The 18,772-nt window shown below is 37.1% G+C and overlaps 1 protein-coding gene across 1 annotated transcript in view; it reads right to left on the bottom strand.

The window, feature by feature from the left end:
- SNTG2 (syntrophin, gamma 2) overlaps positions 1–18,772 on the bottom strand; it is a 624,924-nt gene that overhangs the window by 269,611 nt on the left and 336,541 nt on the right. The window lies entirely within an intron of this gene.

Genomic DNA, 18,772 nt, shown 5'->3' with positions numbered 1-18,772 from the left:
TTTCCATTTTTATTCCATCAATTCCTGGTGTCTTGTTATTTGCTAATACCTCAGAGTACCTTGTACTTCTTCCTTCAGTATCATTGGCTCTTGATCATATGCTACCTCTTGAAATGGTTGAACAATAACCATTTCCTTTTGGTACAGTGACTTTGTGTATTCCTTCCATCTTCTATTGTTGTTTTCTGATTCATTCACTAATTTGCCCAGAGAATCTTTCAATAACGAAAGTCGAGTCTTGAATTATAGCAGTCAAGGAATCCAAGGATGTATTACTTTGGGAAAATCAGCTGCAAAGAACTTCTTTAACATGTTAAAGAACAAAGATATCTCTCTGATGACTAAGCTGGACCTGACTTTAGCCATTGTTTTTTCAGTGGCCTCATATGAATGTGATAATATATAAGGAGACTAGAGAAGAATTAATGCATTTTAATCGTGGTGTTCATGAAGGATATTGAAGACTGCCTTAAGGAACAAATTTGTCTTGGAAGAAGTATACAGGAATGCTTCTTAGAACTGAAGCTGGTGAGACTTCCTCTCATGTATTTTGGACATGTTATCAGGATGATCAGTCATAGAAAAAAAAAGACATCATGCTTGGTAAAGTAAAGGGTCAGAGATAAAGAGCAATGCCCTTATTTAGGACTAAGTGCTTGCAACAGTGGGCTCAAACATAGCAATAATTTTGAGAATGGTGCATATTCTGTTGTACACAGGGTTGCTATGAGTTAGAACAGGATAAAGCGCTGGACCACAACGTCAGTTTGAACTGCAAGTTTAGTGGTTCAAACTCACCAGCTGCTCCTCAGAAACCTTGATTTTATTCTAAGAGATCACCACCTCATTCCATCGTCACATAGGCCTTGTTGAGCTTATGTGACAAATGCACAATTCTAGGGTGGAGATTAAAAGGGCAGTAGGTAGTTCCTGAACAATATGAGAGATTGAAGACTGTTTTTCACAATTTTCTCATATATAAATATGCTTTTAATACATAATACTAAAATGGATTCTACTTTGCAGAAAACAGTATTCTCCTCAGAAATAAAGAAGAGTGGGTGCTCTTGAGTGCCACTGAAACTATGCACAACAGAAAAACCACTGCCTGGCCCTGGGCCAACCTCACAATTGCTATTATGTTTGAGTCTATTGTTGCTGCTATTGTATCATTGCTTCTCCTTGGGGGATCGCTATCTTTTTCACTGATCCTTTCCTTTTCCTCTATCTGCTCTTCTCCAGTCCCTCCTGATAACACGTCCAAATTATAAGAGACAGTCTTCACCATCATTCTAAGGAACTGTCTTGGTTGTATTTCTTCCAACAGAGATTTATTTGTTCTGGCATTCCATGGTACTTTGAATATTCTTCTGCAACACCATAATTCTAATTAGCTGTTGCTTAATGAGCTGGACTGCAAGGTCAGTTTGTACCCCAAGGCCAGTGGTGGTGGTTGTGTGCTGTGGAGTCCATTCTGACTCATAGTGACCCTGTATAGGGTTTCCAATGGTGTAAATGTTTATGGGAGAAGTAAGCCTCATCTTTCTCCTGTGAAATGACTGGAAGTTTTCAACTGCTAACCTTTAGGTTAGCGCCTGACTCATAACCACTATGCTATCAGAGCTCCTTTGAAGGCTGTTTTTGTTGTTGTTTGTTGTTAAGTGCCGTCAAGTCCATTCCGACCAGAGTGACCCTGTTGGGGTTTTCTGAGGAGCGCTGGTGATCTTGCATGGCCAGCTTTGTGATTCAAACCAACTTTGTAGTCCAGTGCATTAACCCACAGTGCTACACCATCAGTATTTCAAATTCTCGTTGCTTTTAACAAGCAAAGTTTTTCCATCTGCATATCACAAGTTAATAATACTTTCTCTAATGTTGATCCCGAGTTCTTCATGGGTTATTTGCTCATTCAAGATACAGACTGAATAAGTTTGGTAAAAGGATATAATCCTGCCATATACTTTTCCTGATATTAAACCATTCATTGTCCCTTTGTTCTGTTTGAATGAATATTTCTTGGTCAATGTACAGGTTCCACAAGAGTATAATGAAAAATTGTGAAAAATCTATTCTTCACAATTTTATCTATAGTTCATTAAGAGTCACACAGTTGAATGACTTTGCACATTCATTAAAGTACAAGTAAACATCTTTCTGTATTCTCTGCTTTCCACCAAGATCCATCTAACATCAGCAATGATATCCCTCATTTCATGTTCTGTTTTGCATCAAGCTTGAACTTCTGTTAGCTCCCTGTTGACTGGCTGCTGCACTTAAAATTATCTCCAACAAAATTTTACTTGGAAGAGATATTAATGATGTTTGAAGATAATTTGCAATCCACCAGGTCACCTTTCTTTGAAATGGGTACACGTATGTATCTTTTCTTTCAAATTTTTTGGCATGGACAAGTGAGTACCTCCAGTGTTACATCAGATTGTTTAAAGATTTCAATTTGGTTTCCTTCAGTTTCTGGAGCCTTGTTTTTCACAAATGCCTTCAATGATGCTTGGACTTCTTCCTTTAATACCATCAGTCCTTGAGGCTTGAATACTTTCTTCAATTCTTTCAACTTGTGAAATGCTGAGATTGCTCTTCATTTTTGGTTTTCTGACTCTTCATTTTTGGTTTTCTGACTACAGGTCTTTGCACATTTCATTATAATATTTGACTTGTTTTCGAGCTGCCCTATGATATTTTCTCTCAGCGGTTTCACTTAGTTGCTTCTCTACTCTACATTCAAGAGGAAGTCTCAGAATCTGTTCTGACATCCACTTTGGTCTTTTTTTTTTCTCTCCTGTCTTTTTAATGACCTCCTGCTTTCTGCATGGATGATATACTTGATGTCATCCTGCAAATCTACTAGTTTTTGGCCATTAGTGTCTAATGCATCAAATCTGTTCTTTAGATGGTCTACAATTTTCAGGTAAGATATATTAAAGATTGTATTTGAGCTCTCAAGGATTTGTTTTAATTTTCTTCAGCTTCAGCCTGAATGTGCATAGGAGAAATTGATAATCTGTTTTACAGACTGCCCTGGCCTTAATTTGGCTGATGATATTGAACTTTTCTACCATTTCTTCTCACAGATGTAATCAGTTTAATTTTTGTGTATTCTTTTTGATGACATCCACATACATGTCATCATTTATTTTGTTGGAAAGGGATATTTGCAATGAGTGATTGTTTCTGTCACCAGGGCCATATTTTGCAAGTACTGACCTTTGCTCTCTTTTTTTCTGTAAATTTCTCAGTCACATTACCAGTAATTATCAATACATATAATTACATCTGAAATCTATCAATTTCAGGCTGAAGAAGTTGGTAGAATTCAATTTTATCATCACTGAATTTACTGGTTAGTGTACAAATTTGAAGACTCATGATAAATGGTATTAACTGGTCTTTCTTTTAGACATATGGATATTATCCTATCACAGACAATATTATACTTAAAGATGTTGTTGTTGTTAAGGGCCATCAAGTTAAGTTGTTAAGTTCTGAAAAATAGCGACCTTGTATAGGGTTTCCGAGGAGTGGATGGTGGGTTTGAAATGCCACCTTGTGGTTCAAATTGACCTTGCATTCTAATGCTTATCCTACAGTCTACATTAAGATCAAGATGTTGTTGTTTTTAAGGTGCCATTGAGTTGGTACTGACTCATAGCGACCTTATGCACAGCAGAACAAAACATTGCCCGATCCTGGGCCAACTTCACTACTGTTGCCACACTTGAGTCCATCGATGCTGCCACTTGGCCAATCCATCTCATTGGGGTCTTCAAAAGAGGAAGAATCAAGATGGAACTTGTAAACTATCTTTAATGAAGATTGTGAGGTCAATCCTTTACAATTTGTTGTTCCTGACATAGTAAATCATATGCTTGTCTGATTTAAAATGGCCAATGTCAGTCCCTTTCAGCTCACTAGTGCCTAGAATATTGATCTTTATGTGTTCAATTTCATTTTTAACAACTTCCAATTATCCTAGATTCATAGTTCGTACATTCCATGTTCTGATTATTAATAGACATTTGCAGCTGTTTCTTCCCATTTTGGGTTGTGCTGCATCAGCAGATGAAGGTCCCGCAATCTTAATTCCATCTACATCATAGAGTCAACTCTGCTTTGAGGTGGTAACTTTTCCCCAGTTGTATTTTGAGTTCCTTCCAACCTGAGAGAACTCATCTTCCAGCATTATATCTGACAATATCCCTCTGCTGTTTCATAAGATTTTCAGTGGTTAACCAATCAGAAGTTAACCATTCAGACCATACTTCCTGGTCTGCAAGCTCTGCTGGAACCTGTTCACTATGGGGGACTTTGCTGATATTTAAAATACTAGTGGCACAGCTTCTACTATTACAGCAACACACATAACCACCACAGTGCAACAAACTGACAGATGAATGAATATTGTAGTAAACATAGTACAGGTTAACAATTGATTTTTTGATTTTTTTCTCCCTTGTTTTCTTTCAAATATATTCTGAGCCATTTAAAGTACACAACTGTTCATACCCCTTCATGAATATATTATATCTTCCAAATTACTTGATAATGCTCAATAAACACATTTTTAGTGATATTTTATCATAATTGGGAACCTTTTTACATGCTATTTATGTTTTTAAAAACAACATAAACAATACAAATATCTCTTAGTGACCATGAATTATCTCTACAAAATCTATATTAAATCAAAATGAAATGTGACATTATTAACTATATCATGACAAAGATAAACTGATTCCAACATAAACATTGGTGTTTGGGGCAGAGGGCAGGCTTTTATTGTTCCTCCATTGACCTTGTTGAAAATGCACAGAAAGCATAAGGATCTTGATTATGTTCTTAATTTTTGTATATGGGAAACACAATCATAAATAATAAATTTCTACATTTACAAAATGACTAAAGTCATTTTTATAAGAGTCAATGTGAAATAGATCTAAATTTTAGGAACATACTTGTTGTTGTTAAGTGCTACTGAACCGGTTCTGACACATAGTGACCTTGTATAGGGTTTCCAAGAGAAGCTCTGATAGTGTTCTGGTTATGAGTCAGGCTGCTAATCTCATGGTCAGCAGTTCAAAAGTACCAGTGTTTACATAGGAGAGTGATGAGGCTTTCTGATCCCGTAAAGATTTACAGCCTTGGAAGCTCTATACAGGGCTGTTATGAGTTGGAACCGACTCCACCATACACCATCACCATCACCATAGGCTTTCCAAGGAGCGGCTGGTGGATTTTAACCACCAATTTTGTGGTTCACAATCCAGTGCTGATCCTACAATGCCACACAAAGAATACATTTATTGCTTATAAAAATAAATTTGGTTGGTTATGTACCATTGAGTTAGTTCTGACTCATAGTGACCCTGTAGATGGTTTCTGAGCCTGTAAATCTTTACAGGAGCAGAAAGCTTCACCTTTCTCCCATGGAACAGCGGGTAGTTTTGAATTGCTGACCTTGAGGTTAGCAGCCTTATATGTAACCACTATGCTATTAGAGCTCATCATATGCATGCGAAAGCTGACAGTGAATAAGGAAGACCGTAGAAGAATTGATGCATTTGAGTTATGGTATTGGAGGAGAATATTGAAAGTACTATGGACTGCCAAAAGAACTAACAGATATGTGTTGGAAGCAGCCAGAGTGCTCCTTGGATGCCAGGATGGCCAGACTTCATTTCTTATACTTTAGACATATTATTTAGACATATTATTAGGAGGGAACAGGCCCTGGAGAAGGATATCATGTTTGGTAACGTGAAGGGTTGGAAAAAAAGAGGAAGATCCCCAATGAGATGGACTAGCACAGGGACAGCAGAGATGAGCTCAGGCTTAACAACAATTGTGAGGTCAGCCCAGGACCAGGCAATGTTTCGTTTGTTGTGTTAGGTTTGCTTTAAGTCGGTACCAACTTGATGGCACCTAACAACATAAAAATAAAAAACGTATTATAGATTACTAAATTCACTCAGAGTGCTAAATCTCACAGTTTTGTTTTTGTAACTATTTTTTTAAAGTAGAATTTGCCATTTTATCCTTGAGCTAAAGAAAAGCATAACAAACACACAGCATCTGCCACTAAATTCTCTTTTGGAAAACTCTAAAACCTAAAATTTTGGCTTCAGAATTTCTTCCAAATATATTTAAGTCCTTGTGTAATATATACTTCTGTGTCCAGGAGGATATTAATATATCCTTAAAGGTTTTGCTTGCATTAAGTAAATCTTCTAAATCCCTAGCTATCATTTTCAACATTACTGACAGCGGTCATTTCTAGCTGAAGCGTTTGCTGAATCCGCACATAATTTAGCTGGGACTATAGGAAAGTAAACATCATATACAGTTCTACTTTGGTATTTTCTTCTGATTTAACTACTATGAAGACTGTCTGCATGAATTTCCTGGCATAATATACACAAGGGAATATTCTAAATATTACTTCCTTCTGAAAAAATGTACATTTTATTCATAGAGTTTTTCACACTCTCCAATACTGATTAATCTTTATTTTTTAAATTTAAATCTCTATTCATAATGATATAATCCACATAACATTTTTTCCAAATAAGCTCTTTATAAGGCTATCTTAAAGGCAACTGAATCAAATGAATGGTTAAAATAGTTGAGTTGGGCATATTATGGATAAATGCATTAGTCAGTTGACACATCAACCCACTTTCAATTTCCAGTTTAATTTGCATAATACTATTTTTTTAAATATAATTTTCTCATGTACATTATAGTAAATTGCTTAAACTATTCTTTGGTCTCAACCATTGATTCACCTTGTTAATACTTGGAAATTGAAGAGAAAACCAGGGAGTCACCTTTAGCATTAACTTGGAGGTAGGGACTGAAAAAATGTAGTGATGGCACATGGTAATAGCAAAATAGGGAGCCTGGAAAGATGTTTGAATATAATAAAATTAAAATGTGCCAAATATATGAATAATAGTAACATCCCTGAGCATACAAATGAATTGTAGACAACGCAGGAGTATATATACCTGCCTTGCATCCATGACTACATGTTCTGTGCTCTGAAGTTTCCGAGATTGCCAAGACCACATCTTTCTCAGTATCAGAAAAAAAAAAAATTCTCTGAACTCCTGTTTTTTTTCTACTTCATTTCCATACTTGGCAGTAGACAGTCTTCATGATATTTCCTTAGTTCACATGGTGCTTATACTCTTTCTCCAAATAACCTTTTGTTTTCCAGATAATTGTTCATTTTTTATTTTATGGAAGCACAAAAATGAGTAAAAGCAGAATCTCAAGAAAGCATAAAAAACACATGAATACAACAATTTCATGCCCATCTCTTCCTCTTATTTCTGCTTTACTAACTGTTGATCTCAAAATAGAGCAATAAAGTCCAAATAATTATTTTGAAAATATCCATCCTTTGAACATTTTAAAGGCAAATAACTAGTGAATTGTCAAGAGGAGAAGATGGCCCATATAACACAAGAGGAGATGATAACAGTGGTAAATATAACTAATTTGAAAAGAATCTAGATAGCACTCATGGACTACTTAGTTTTAATAAGTACTATACAAAATACTTTTGACATTGAACCACTAATTTGAGAAGCTGGATTGTATGAATAAGAGAGTGGCATCAGGACTGGAGGAAGACTCATTAATAACCTGCAATATGCAGATGATACAACCTTGCTTGCTGGAAGCAAAGAACCCTTGAAATACCTACTGATGAAGTTCAAAGACTCCAGCCTTAATTATGGATAGGCTCTCAATGTAAAGAAAACAAAAAAAAAACAATTGGACCAATAAATTGTTGTTGTTGTTGTTAAGAGCTGTCAAGTTGGTTCTGATTCATATCGACCCTGCATAGAGTTTCCAAGGCTGTAAATCTTTATGGGAGCAAGAAAGCCTCATTTTTTTTCCTGTGGAGCAGCTGCTGGATTTGAACTCCTGACACTTTGATTAGCAGCCCATTGCTAACCCATTATGCCATCAAAGATCCATAAATAACATCATGATAAATGGAGGAAAGATTAAAATTTTCAAAGATTTCATTTTGTTTGGATCTACAATCAATGCTCATGGAAGCAGTAGTCAAGAAGTTAAATGACATATTGCATTAGGCAAATATGCTACACAAGATCTTTTTTCAAGTGTTCAACAGCAAAGATATTACATTGAGAACAAAGGTATACCTGACCCAAGCCATGGTAATTTCAATCACCTTCTATGCATGTAAAGGTTGGACAATGTGTAAGGAAGACCATACAAGATCCATGCATGTGAATTATGTGTTGTCAAAGAAAATTGAAAGTACCATGGACTGCCAGAAGGACAAAAAAATGTGTCTTGGAAGAAATGTAGTCAGAATGTTCCTTAGAAGGGAGGTCAGTGAGACTTTGACTCTTGTACTTTGAATATACTGTCAAGAGGGATCAGTCAGAAGGAAATAATACTTTGAAATGTGGAGGGTCAACAAAAAAAGAGGACAAATTCCAATGAGATTGCCATAGTGGCAGCAACAATGGGTTCAAACACAACAGAGATTGTGAGAATGGCTCAGGACCAGGCAGTGTTTTATTCTGCTGTACACAGAACCTCTATGAGTCAGAACTGACTGAAGACACTGAACAACAACAACATATTTCTTATTTAGCCACTTTATAGAAGAGGAAACTGAGGCAAAATTAGATTAATCAATTTATTCAAGATCATAAAGTCTGAAAATATAAAGACATGCAAAAATACATATCAAAATTAAAACCAACACACCAAAAATACAACTTGGGTCTCTGATATTGAGTGTTCAATTCTTAACTATAACAAATGGCTTCCTGAAATGTTTAAGAAGGTCTTTCGCATATTCAGACTGCATAGATTGTAGATTTTATGACAATGTAACCCATTCTTCCCATATCTGACAATATATTTTAAATATATATTTATTTTGGTAATTAATACAATTAAATTTTTTGAAGCAGTTCCATGACTCTAGCAACAGAACCATTTTTTGCATAGTAAGCTTTTGCTTATTGTTTTTAATTCTAGTATGTAAATCTTATATTTGATAAGAGAGCTGGCAGAAAAAAAATCAAACTGCTTACTTTAAATGTTCAACTCCATTTTGAAACCAGGTTGAGTCTTAGGTAAATACAGAACTCTCCATTTCAGCTAATTATCCAGACAGTAGAAGATTTTTCCTTCTTAGATATTTAGAAATCTTGGTATGGTCATAGGATAAGCACTGGACCACAAGGTTGATTTGCATCTCAGCCCAGAACTGACTCAAAGGCACCTAACAACAATAACAGACTTGATTCAATATAAGATGAGGACAAAACTTGAATGGATTCTACAAAAGACCATTTAAGGATCCTGGTATTATCTTCTCCTCAACAGGTAACAGACATTTTGCATCAGAAAGAATGTGAGATCCCTTTGATGATGAGTGATGGGAAAACAAAGAAAAGCAGAGAAATCTTTAGTGTCCTGGAGTATGTAAAGTAGTTGTTGATAAATACTGTTGAGTCATTTCAGATTCAGCAACCCTGTATGGGGTTTTTGAGGCATGACTAGTGAGTTTCAATTGCCAATTTTTTTCAGTTCAAAACAACCTTCTGGTGGGATGCTTGTCCCACTGTGCTACACCAGGGATCTGGAGAAAGTAAGGTGAAGGAACTAAAAACAAGGAGATACTAATTTGTTCTGAGAAAATGGTGAGATAAACTGATGGTACCTGAGGAAAAGACACCAGATCTGGACAAAGTCACAGTGGCAGGATTTGTTTGCAAGGCAGAGACTGTGATAGAAATATACATAAAGGTAACCCATTTTTGAAATGTTATACTTCAAAAGTAATTTGAAAGGTGGATTAATAGGTAAAATGGAGATTTCCCACATCAACTCTTACCCCCAAGACTTTGTTCAATGTCTAAGAAACAAGATAAATTCACTAAGGTCATATCCTAGAGACTTGATTTCCATTCCATAGCCTGCTAAAATCCTTTTTCCTTCTGAGAGAAGGGATTTAATAACTTTTATTCCAACTTCTCTATTCAAACCGTTTTATAATCATTGTTCCCAATCATTACTGCCCTGACTAAGCTTTGCCTTTTGCTCCAGGGAACATATGATGATGGTGATGTGCCATGAAGTCGGTACCAACTCATAGTCACCCTGTACAGGGTTTCCAAGGCTGTAAATCTTTATGGGAGCAGAAAGTTTCATCTTGCTCCTGAAGAAACACTGGTAGTTTCAAACTGCTGACCCTGAGGTTAGCAGCCTGATTCATAACCACTACACTACCAGAGCTCCTATATGAACATATAGGCTAAGGATTTAGTGTTGCATTGTTGATTTAAACCTAGGATAAGAATACAAACCTAGAGGAATACCTGGAGGGCCAATATCTCTCTTCTCTTAAAAGAATATAATTTTAAGACAAAGGTTTCTGAAAAGTCATTAACATTGTTTGGGGCAATCATTTCCCAGGATGCAAGAAGCTGTGATTCAGTGGGATTTAAACTGTATCCCCCAGTAAGAGAGCCATAAAACTCTGAGAAAAGAATGTAACAATGCATATAGGATGACACCTAGAGGGGTATAAGAGTTCTTGTATGGGGGAGGGCAAGGTAGAGGATTCACCCTGCCTTTCAGATCAGTAAATAAAACCTATGTTGATTCTCACACTGTCTCTGATATCTGCTACAGCAGCTGGTGGTCAGACTTTTGTCTGGTAACACTTCTCCTTTCTTAGTCAAGATATTCATGTCTGGCTCCTTTCTACTCAGTGACTGATTTGTTGGATATGAAATATGTTACGAAATTTCTCTCCTTGTAATATTATGAATGTTCTGAAACATCAATTCATTTGTTTTATTTTATGATAAGAATGCAGAAAACTGAGGACAGAGGTTCAAATAAAATGACTTATAACCACTATAAGAAACCAGCCGAGACTAATAGAGATAAAACGATATTTACAGGGCAAGAGGCAACATGGGAAAATATTCTAGGTAAGGGTGTGTGTATATTATTATGTTTCTTTCATCTGCAAATAATCTATTTCCAACTTGGAGACCCCTTCCTATGTATTTTAAATTCAAACTTTGAGTGCATATACGATCTTCAAATACAAAGGAAAGGAAAATCAACATTCAATGGGTGAATTTATCTTGCTTGGATAAGAAGAAAATATCTTAATGTTCAATAGTTGAGACTTTGCAAGATCTAGCAGAAGTTGTTGTTAAGTGTCGTAAAGTAGGTTCTGACTCACAGCAACCCATTATGCGGTTCTAAGGAGTTTGAGCTGCTGACCTTACAATTAGCTGTCCAGTGCTTATGCTGAAGAGCCACACCAGGAACAGAGCACTCATTATTAATATATACTCAAAATGAAAAATCCTTAGAGCTATAAATAAATTTAAAGATAATACATTGAGAAATTGCCATTTTTCAAAGAGAGAAAGACAGAGGGAGGGGAATATAAACAAATATTTCCCTGAGACAGTATTATAGGGCAGAGGTGTGGCATACTCCCTTACCCCTGACAAGAAAGCTGGTTAAAAGGCAAGAGAAAGTATAATGTTTCTTAGAGGAAAACAAAAGCCACATGAATGAATAAAATGTTGCTAGAGTCCTGGTGTGGCAGCAAAATTACTCGACAACACATAACAACAACAACAACAACAACAGTAATGTTTGGAGTCCTGAGTCCTGGTATGGCATTGTGTGATAAAGCACTGGACTGCAAAATTGTTTAAATCACAAGATCAGGGGTTCAAACTCAACAGCCACTCCTTGGAAACCCTATACAGGGTCGCTATGGGTAGGGACTGACTTGATGGCACTTAACAACAATGATACTATTTGCATAAATTACTACTCAAGAGTTTCCCTGGATTCTCAGAAAATAAGAGAAATGTGTGTGTAATCTCCACCAGGGAATAGGTCTTTGGAGTTGTTTTATGCATTTATTGAATGAAACTGTGGGGTGGGGTGGTAACTGAAGGTGATGCTTCATAACCTTCTGTTCATGAATCACCAACTCTAGTTCGATAGTAACACAAACCTAGAAAATTAATATGAGTAATCATTAAGCAAGTTGTTGTTGTTGTTGTTAACTGCCATTGAGTTGATTCCAACCCATAGTGACCCTGTATAGGGTTTCCGAGGACCTTGAACTGCTGACTTTCTGGTTCAAATCAACTTTGCAGTCCAGCACATTAACCCACTGTGCCACGCCAGAAGTGGACAAACCTGTTGAGCTAATTCTTTGTGGTTTTCACAGGGGTTTGTGGTACTGGAAGATCTTCAATACACCAATTCATTTAAGAATCTATTTAATAGAAAATCTTAGAAGATACAGAGCTTAAGGCTTCTACTTTTACTAACCGATGAGCCATCTATCTAGAATTATGCATGAGCTCTGGTAGCGTAGTGGTTATGAATCGGGCTGCGAACCATAAGGTCAGCAGTTCAAAACTATCAGTGGTTCCGCAGGAGAAAGATGAGGTGGTCTGCTCCCGTAAAGATTTACAGCCTCAGAAACCCTGTGTAGGATCGCTATGAGTCGGAACTGACTCCACGGCACACAATAACAATAATCTATCTATCTATCTATCTATCTATCTATCTATCTATCTATCTATCTATCTATAAATATAGCTACACCATTGGTTATTATATATATAAACAATAGTTTCTGTCAAGTTGATTCTGACTCAGGGGACCCCATGTGTGTCAGAGTAGAACTAGAACTGTGCTCCATTGAGTTTTCAATGCCTGATGTTTTAGAAATAGATTGCCAGGCCTTTATTCTGTGGTGCCTATGGGTGGACTTCAACTTACCATCTTTCATCTAGCAGTTAATGATGTTAACCATTTATACCACCCAGGGATGGGCATTAATCCCATCAAAAGTGTGGGTTCATCAGTAGCCAGTATTAAGCCCACAATAAGGAGGCAGAGACCTTGAACTGAGATGCTCTCACTGCATACCCAATCAGTCATCAATAAAAGTTTCTTAGTCACTATCCCCAGGGCTGCGGTGAAAGGGGAATGACACTCCATTCCTGTGTATACATAGTTAGGTATTTGGTCCATGATATGGAAAAGTATACAGAAAGAGGATGATAAAAGTTATTTTAAGGATTAAAGCCAGTAATTACACACCAAGAACATGTCATTGCTGTTGTTGTGAAGTGCCATTGAGTCAGTAAGAATATGCCATAGAGATTAAAATAATAAAATTATCTAAACAGAATAACCGCAGGTCAGCATCCTTTCTTTAGTTCTACATTAACTGGAGTTGTTTAGTCAAAAACAGGTTCTTTCCTAAGAAGCATATAATCAGCTATAGTTGGAGTCCTGGTGTGGGGCTGCAGGATAATGCACTGAACCACAGGGTTAGTTTGAACTGCAAGGTCAGTAGTTCAAACCCACCAGCCGCTCCTCGGATACCTTATAAAGGATCACTTAGCAACAATAACAATAACAACTGAGTTGTAGTCTCATCATCACTTTTCTTTTTACACACAACTGGGAATGTCACACTTTCTAATTCATTTGCTTATAAGACCGACCATCTCCACAATTCTCAATAATTAAGAAAGCATGATTTCTATGAAAGGACTTGAAATCCCTGTGTTTTCAGACACATTTTACATAACTTCAAAAGAATAGATTTATTTGTCCTCTAAAGTATGTTTATAGTTGTTGTTAACTGCCATAGCAATCCAGCATAGGTTTTCCAAGGAGTGACTGGTGAACTTGAACTACTGACCCTGCAGTTCAAACCGACTTTGCAGTCCAGCGCATTATTGCACAGCACCACACCAGGACTCTAGTGTTATATTCTGTCCCTGCATATTTATATGTATAAACATAATTAAAGTGCTTGCTATTTTAAATAATAGTAGGGAGTGATATTATTTTCTTTTAATAGACATAAAGGCCCTGTAATTCTACCACAAAATGACATTTTCAGAAAAATTTGAAGACTGAGTATATTAAGAAAGAGAATGTGACCCTGGGATCAGACAGTTAGCAGCTAGCAGCTAGACTGTTGAATTCCTATGACAGACATAAACCATTTGGAAGATTATCAACATTAGATAAGGGCTCTCTGTCCTAGTGTGGCACTGTGTGTTAATGGGCTGAAATGCAATGCCAACTTGAACACAAGGTCAGTGGTTCAAACTCACCAGTCGCTCCTTGGAAACCCAATACAGGGTCGCTATGGGTCAGAACTGACTCAATGGCATATAACAACAATAATATGAACATGGTGGAAAAGACTAAACAAAACTTCTCTGTAAGCATAACTGAACAGATATAAAAACAAAGATACTGTCTAGTAGCAAAAATAACCGAACAGTTCTCCTGCCAAACTTGACCAAGTTTCTTCTCCAGTGACAAGTCTGGTTCATTTATTTTCATAGATAAAAAAATTCATTAAGCTAAATAAGCAACAAATAATCATCAATTTGGTGACAGTGTCAAATCCAGAGCAGATTCCTTGCTTCATTGGAGCCTCCAATATCAAGCAAAAGCACAAATTCTTTAATAGCATCTCCTTCTAGGGAGATGGAGTCCTGGTGTGGTGCTGTGGGTTAATGCGCTGGACTGCAAAGTCACTTTAAAAAAGCAGTTCAAGCTCACCAGCTGCTCCTCAGAAACCCTATACAGGGTCACTATGGGTTGGAATGAACTCGACAGCACTTAACAGCAACAGCAACTACGGAGATACCCTATGATTTCTCAAAGTTATAGTCATCCTTGAAACAACTGATAAACCCAAAGGTTATTATACATGTGTTTTTGTTGAACTTTAGCTGAAAGTCATCAATTGTAGTATACATTCAGGATTTTCTAACTATAGAAATACTATTTTCTAACTGTAGAAAAGTTTCTAAATAAAAAAGGTTAAACATTTTTTTTGCAAGAATATTTAAACATGATACTATCTTTTGGAGTCCTGGTGTCACACTGTAGTATAAACACTGGTCATCGGCGGTTCAAACTCACCAGCTGCTCTTTATAAATTCTAAACAGGGTCGCAGTGAGTCAGAACCAACTTGATGGAACTTAACAACAACAATAAGCAAAAATTATTTCATTAAATAACTCTTTTATTTAGTAAAAGATTGTTGTTGTTGTTGTTGTTGTTGTTGTTAAGTGTTGTCAAGTTGGTTCTGATGCATAGCGAACCTGGATAGGGTTTCCAAGGAACAGCTGGTGGGTTTGAACTGCTGACCTTCTGGTTTTCAGTCCAATGCTTATCCTACAGAACCACACTAGGAGTCATGTGCTTAACAAACATCTTAAAACAATGAGTTGATGGGCCTGGGAGCTCAGTTCCATCTCAGAGAACACCATAATAATTTGGCATAACATAGTTCCCAAAGACAATGTTCGACATCCTGTTTGGATGAGTAAGAGTCTGGGATATTGAAAGCTTAGAAGCAGCCATCTAAGGTGAATCTATTGGTCTTTCCATAGGTGGAAGAAAGGCCAGTGATAAGAACTGAAGAGTTTGGAATTAATTTGTCCAATGGATTAATGGAACATGTGAACATCAGTAACCATGACTGATACCAGAACTAGCTGGTGCTCAGCTACCACTACCAACTGCTCTGAAAGGAATCACATTAGAGGGTCCTGGATAGAGTAGGGGTAAATGTGGAACAAAACTCAACTTAATTAGAAAAAAAAAAAAAAAAAGGGCCAGGTTTACAGTTGAGAAATAGACTAGAGGAATCTAAGACTATTACCCTCCACCACTCTTCTGGTCTGTAAAGGAATTCAACCTTGTGGTCCAATTTTTAGCCAAGCAGTAGACAGGTTGAGAGAAAGGGACAACAACATTAGCAAGGTGTACTAATGGAGTGGTTACGAATAGGGCTGCGAGCCGCAAGGTCAGCAGTTCGCAACTACCAGCGGTTCTGCGGGAGAAAGATGAGGCGGTCTGCTCCCGTAAAGATTTACAGCCTTGGAAACCCTGTGTAGGGTCGCTATGAGTCGGAACCGACTCCACGGCACATAACAACAACAACAACCACAACTGACCATTGCATGGTGAATCATTAAAAACCAAAGGGCAAAAGGACAAAGTTCAAAGGGCTAGGATAGGAAGGATGTTGTTGTTGTTATGTGCCATTGAGTTCACAAGTAGGAAGCAGGATAACTGTTGTTGCATGGAGGGTATTGTAATCATTGAAATGGAACAAAGCTGATGATCTGGTGTATAAACCTTCACTCAATTCACAATAAAAAGTATAAACAAAAAGAGTGCTAATTTTTAACAGGTCTGTTTCTATTATAGCTATTGAGTAGTTCAGCTAGCTAAATATGTACTCTTTTTCTTGTAAAAGAAGACAAACTCCTAAAAAGGAAAAACAGAATGGTATACATTATAAACTGCAAAGTCGTTTGAGCTGCAAAGTTGGTGGTTCAAGCTCACCAGCTGCTCCTTGGAAACCCTATACAGGGTTGCTATGGGTCGGAATTGACTCGACCACACTTAACAACAACAACATACATTATAAAATATAATTTCATTGTTATTTAAAAAAACAAAAACCCCACAATAGATATGGAACCAAAAAGGCAACAGAATTATAGTTTCATTCCTAGACTTCTCTTCTTGTCTTTCTACTTTCCCTCCTTTTTCAGAAAAGGAAACACGTAAATGCACTCAGAATCTTTTTAAAACATTAAAAAAAAAAAAATGGCATAAGCAAGAAAAAGAAAGAGCAGAGTTTGTGTAAAAGAGCACATGGTTTTCGTCTCTTGAACTGTTATACTACCCTTCTCTAGGGATAATCCCTCAAATCTGGAATCCTTCTTTTCTTCTATTTTATTGTTGTTAGCTGACATTGAGTGCACCTCCAATTCATGGGGACCACAGACGTGAAAGAAGAGACTGCTGCCTAGGCCTTGCGTTGTATCTTTTTGGTGTTGTTTAGTGCCATTGAGTCAGTTCCACTGCATAGGGACTTTGTATAGGGTTTCCAAGGAGCAGCTGGTCAGTTTGAACCACTGTCCTTGAAGTTTGAAGTCCAGTGCTTATCCTATAGCACTACACTAGCAGTGTCCTTTGTTGTTGTTGTTGTTAAGTGCCGTGGAGTCGGTTCCGACCCATAGCAACCCTGTAGTACAGGGTTTCTGAGGCTGTAAATCTTTACGGGAGCAGAAAGCCTCGTCTTTCTCCCACGGAACAGCTGGTAGTTTCGAACTGCTGACCTTGAGGTTCACAGCCAAAGCAGTGTCCTTTAGCCAGTCCTTATTTCACAAATGATTTAAAATGACTGGCATCTGACAACTGTTTAATATGCTTCCTTACTTCTTCAAACCTACAAGTTTTATGTCAACTAATCATCACAAAACTATCTTATGAAGTAGTATTTATACCAAGCCTGTCCTAGCTATTTAAACAGATGAGGAAACAGCTAAAAGTGCCTCAATGTCTTAATCAAAGTCACAAGGCCCTTCAAAAGCAAAGGTGGAATTAAAAATCTCTAGTTCTAAATCTGGAACTTTTTTTTATATATATATACCATCTGCCTCTCTAGAGGTAAGGCAATTTTTCTAAGGACCTAGGGAGTACAGTAGTTTATAATTTTCCCCCTAAGCTTATTTCATAAAGTCTGATCACTGTCAAAATTAATATGGACATTTTGCGAGCACATGCATTTCTCTTGTTCTTAGAATATTCTCTGTTATGTTATGCACTAAAATACAAATAAAATAGGAGCAGGTACCTAGGCTCAAATCCAGGTTCCTTGATTCCAAACTCATTGTTCTTCTAATAGTACCACTTGAAAGTCCAACCAACCATAGTAATCAAAGGCTAATTATATTCTAAAAAATGAAACCCTAAGACTTATCTGAACACATACTATTATGTGCGTGCCAGATGAAAAATGTTTTGAGTAATTATTGTAGGCAGAATCCTAGTATGTTTCTTAAAAATCCCAGCTCAGAGTATACACATATCTTCTACCAGGTGCTCAATCAAAATAAAATCTAAGTGAATGGATTTTGCTTTGAATGGATTTTGCAAATGTAATACAAGTCCCTTATATTAGGGAGGCTATCCAGGTGGCCGTGATGTATTCAAGTGAGTCCTGGCATGGCACTGTGGGTTAATGTGCTGGACCACATAGTTAGTTTAAACCACGAGGTTGGTGGGTCAAGCTAACAAGTCGCTCCTCAGAAACCTTCTACAGGGTCGCTATGAGTCAAAACCGACACAATGGCACTTAACAATAACAGAGATCTTTGATGAAGGAAGTCAGAGACTTGAAGCTCAGGGGGATTCAATGTCTGATAAGTTAGCTATTCCTAGTTTAATGATAAAGAGAGACATATAAGAGGGACTATATGGGAAGGTCTAGTGTGGCCCTGCAGGATAAACACTGCATTGCTAACCGGAAAGTTGGCAGTTCAACTTCACCAGCCACTTCTTGGAGACTATACAGGGTAGCTATGAATTAGAATCAACTCAGTGGCACTTACCAACAACAATTATAAGTGACCCCTAGCTGATAAACAGAAAGAAGTTGACTTACACAGGTCTACAACTGCAAGGAAATGAATTCTGTTTATAAATTGAATGAGTCTGAAGATGATTCTGACCCTCAGATAACGTTTTATTGTAAATTGTGTGATAGTTTACATGGGAGAACATTAACTTTACATTGATCCTATCATATATCGTTCATTGCCATGGTTACAATCCCCTCCATGCATCATCAACCAACCAAAGGGC

The sequence above is a fragment of the Chrysochloris asiatica genome, unplaced genomic scaffold (assembly GCF_000296735.1).
Source record: "Chrysochloris asiatica unplaced genomic scaffold, ChrAsi1.0 scaffold00058, whole genome shotgun sequence".
Lineage (NCBI taxonomy): Eukaryota > Metazoa > Chordata > Mammalia > Afrosoricida > Chrysochloridae > Chrysochloris > Chrysochloris asiatica.
The sequence above is the reverse complement of the archived record's forward strand: the minus strand, read 5'-3'. Positions and strand labels throughout refer to the sequence as shown.